The sequence below is a fragment of the Apium graveolens genome, chromosome 1, assembly GCF_009905375.1.
Source record: "Apium graveolens cultivar Ventura chromosome 1, ASM990537v1, whole genome shotgun sequence".
NCBI classification, from domain to species: Eukaryota; Viridiplantae; Streptophyta; class Magnoliopsida; order Apiales; family Apiaceae; genus Apium; species Apium graveolens.
In genome coordinates this window covers 161738828-161742710 of record NC_133647.1, presented here as the reverse complement: position 1 = coordinate 161742710, position 3883 = coordinate 161738828, and the positions used below count along the sequence as shown (strand labels likewise).

General features: G+C 41.8%; 1 non-coding gene across 1 annotated transcript; it reads right to left on the bottom strand.

Annotated features, from left to right (window-relative positions):
- Positions 1-708: 708 nt before the first annotated feature.
- On the bottom strand, positions 709-815 carry LOC141680552 (small nucleolar RNA R71). Its single transcript, XR_012558359.1, has one exon. It is a non-coding gene; the product is annotated as a small nucleolar RNA R71 (small nucleolar RNA).
- Positions 816-3883: the final 3068 nt, after the last annotated feature.

The following is a 3883-nucleotide window of genomic DNA, read 5'->3' as shown; positions in this document are numbered from 1 at the left end:
TTTAATAAAAGCCCAATTTGTTATTTGTCTTAGCATTGAGCGATAACCATACATTGTTGCATAGGTGCATAAATTGAACTTAACCTAAACCAGTCTCTGTGGGAACGAATCTGATTTATATCTTATACTACTTGTGAACGCGTATACTTGCGTGAATATTAGCGCGTGTTTTCGCCCTAACAAGTTTTTGGCGCCGCTGCCGGGGACTCGGTGTTAATTTTTAGTTTATGTGCTTGTCATCAGTGGTCGTTAAAGTTCACTGACTCGGATTCTTTTACTTTCACGGTTTATTTGTTTGTGTTTCAGGTACTCATTACAATGGGAGATCCAGCAGCACGAACGAAAGCCTTGATGGATTTTTCTCAACCCAAGATCAATGACATTCAATCTAGCATTGTCTGGCCAGCTATCACAGCTAATACCTTTGAGATCATGCCTGGCATAATTCAATGGGTACAGACTTCAGTCCAGTTTGGGGGTTCTCCAACGGAAGATCCCAATACACACATTAGGGATTTCATTGCAATATGCGACACCTTCAAGTTCAACGGTGTTTCTGAAGATGTTGTGAAGCTGAGACTGTTCCCATTCTCTCTGAAGGACAAGGCTAAGAGCTGGTTACACTCTCTACCAGCTGGTTCGATTACTACTTGGGAAGATCTTGCTCAGACGTTTCTTACTAAATTCTTCCCTATGGCGAAGACAGCTGCACTCAGGAATGCTATTACTCAATTTGCGCAGCAAACGGGAGAATCGCTAAGTGAAGTTTGGGAGCGCTACAAGGAGATGCTTAGGAAGTGTCCTCATCATGGAATTCCTGATTGGATGATCATCACTTGTTTTTACAATGGGTTGGGAGCACAGTCCAGACCCATGCTCGATGCAGCATCAGGCGGAGCATTATGGGCAAAGAGCTATAAGGAAGCTTATGATCTAATTGAACTGATGGCTGCTAATGAATATCAGTATCCAACCCAGAGATATCCACAGGGCAAGGTAGCAGGAGTTCTTGAAGTGGATACAGCTACGACTATCACTGCTCAACTAAAGGCGTTGTCTATGAAGATCGATTCTCTGGCTAACTATGGTGTTAAGCAGATAATTAGTGTTTGTGAGCTGTGTGCAGGTCCGCATGTGACAGAACAATGCGCTATATCTAGCGACTCAGCTCAGTTTGTGAGCAACTTTCAGAGATCGCAACAACCATTCCAGCCGTTTGGAAATAAGCTGTTCAACTCTCTTGGTTTTCAGCAACAACTCCAACTTCAACAACAAACTAATGATGCAGGTCTATCTTCGAATGAAAAATATGAATTGGAGGAGTTGAGGCTTATGTGCAAAAACCAGGCTCTTATATGCCAAAGCCAGACTGTTTCTATCCAGAATCTGGAGAACCAAATAGGGCAAATTGCTAATGCCTTATTGAATCGACCACCAGGAACGCTTCCTAGTGATACAGAAGCCAATCCAGGAAAGAGGGAAGTTGAAGAACATGTGAACGCCATCACCTTAAGGTCTGGAAAGGTCGCAAGCCCCCAAATTCAGCAAGACGAAGAGCCTGAAAAATCTCAAGATTCAGAAAATGCAGTTGTGGCTGAAGAAGATGTGCAGAAGGGAGTAGAGGCGGAACCAAGGAAGACTACTGTGGAACACACTCCTCCTGAGGGTAATACAGGGGAGAAACAGATCTATCCTCCACCTCCTTTTCCTAAAAGGCTACAGAAGAAAAAGCTGGATAAGCAGTTTGAGAAGTTTCTGGAGGTGTTCAAGAAACTTCATATCAACATACCTTTCGCTGAAGCTCTTGAACAGATACCTAGCTATGCGAGAATTATGAAAGGTATTCTCTCTCGGAAAGTGAAGCTCGATAACTTAGAGACCGTTGCTCTAACGGAGAAATACAGTGCTGTGCTGCAACAGAAGTTGCCTCCGAAGCTTAAAGATCCTGGAAGCTTCACTATTCCTTGCACCATCGGAAACTTGTCGTTCGACAAGTGTTTATGTGATTTAGGAGCTAGCATCAATCTGATGCCCTTATCTATCTTCAAGAAGCTTGGTCTGCCTGAGCCGAAACCAACATACTTGTCATTGCAACTAGCTGACCGTTCCATCGCTTATCCACGAGGTATAGTGGAGGATGTCTTGGTCAAGGTGGATAAACTCTTCTTCCCTGCTGACTTTGTAATTCTTGATTTCGAGGAAGATAAGAAGATTCCCATTATCTTGAGAAGACCATTCTTGGCTACAGGCCGAACTATGATCGATGTGCAAAAAGGAGAGCTTACGATGAAGGTTCATGATCAGAAGGTCACTTTCAATGTGTTCAAGGAAATAAAATTACCCACAGCTAAAGAGGAGTGCTTTAAAGTAGAGCAAATTCAGGTTTTGAATGCACCTCTGTGGAAGAGGAAGTTGGATGTGCCATTCGATTCTCTTGGGTTAGCAGAGCTGAAAATTTCTCAGGATCGTCTCGAGTCGTCTATTGAAGATGCTCCTACACTTGAGCTCAACCCACTGCCAAATCACTTGAGTTATTCATTCTTAGGTGCACCCCCTGACAAGGGGTTGGGATATATCTTTGATGATGTAGAGGGTATCCGAACGGATCCTCCAGTGCCTATAGAGGGTTCTTCTCATGTGCAGCAGATAATTGATAGGACTGGTGTTGGTGATGAGCAGTACAGGCGAGTAACTAGGCGTATGGAGGCCATGCATGATATTCACCGTCATTTTGCTGCAGATTTGACACATGCTTTCGGTACTGTTGTTCGAGACACTGGTGGCGAGGTTGATTGGCCACCTGATCCTCCACCCGATGAGGGTGAATCTCCCGCTAATTAGGTATGCCTGAAATCCTTATTATTGCCTTCAATGAGGACATTGAAAATTTTAAATATGGGGGTGGTAGTTAAGGAATATTGTGTGTGTGTCATTTAGTTGCATATTCATGATAGTTTAGTTCATATAGTTGCATAATTTATGCCATATAGTTTTTTTTTATGAATGTCATGTAGCTCATGCATTTACCATGATCCCTTTTGCAATGATTTATCGACTGAATTGTGATATTGATGTGAGTGTAGTGATAACATTAAAGTGATATTAAGTTGTGTAGGTTGATATGCATGCTAGAAACAATTGTAAGTCCACTAAGTCTTAGAGAATGCGAAAGGGCAAGATTGTGTTATGATTTGGTTATTTTCAAGGTCAATCTATTTATTATGCTTAGAATTCGATTATAGGTTCTTAGTGATAAAGACATGAAAAAGAAAAATTTTGGAGAAAAAAATATGGAAGTTGTTGCTAGTTGTGGCTAGGCGTCAAATGGCTAGTAGCCGGCTCGCGTATGTTGCGAGTAGTCTAGGGTTGAGCAAGATGGAGCGACACGCACTTGCTCAGAGTTTAAAAAAAAACAAAAAAAAAACAAAAAAAAAAAATTGGCATAATTGATCAAGAGTGGGCTCTTTGGTATTCGAGTTATTAAGTTCTTAGGGGACTTTGTGCCTAGCGACCTAAGGCTTTTAGAGTCTGGGATCCGCTAACCTAACGCTCGTTACATGGATATCATTGTATAAGTCTTTTGTGGACCTCACTCATTGCACGGTCAAATAAGCATTTGAGTTGTAAATAAAAAGCACGATTCCGTAGTATGCTCCAGAGTTCTTGTAGTGTTGTATATCACTTTGTGCCTGGAATTTTTATTCTTTGTATAATCGTAGGATTGCCTTGAGGATAGTCTAGTCATAGTAATTGGTCTAGTTCCGAAGCATATCTGTTAAGCATTTGCACACACCACGTTTTTGGCTGTATGTCCGTTTGCATGAGTTTATTGATCTTTAGTTGTCTAACTGCATTCGTTGAGATGTGGCAATTTGGTTGATTA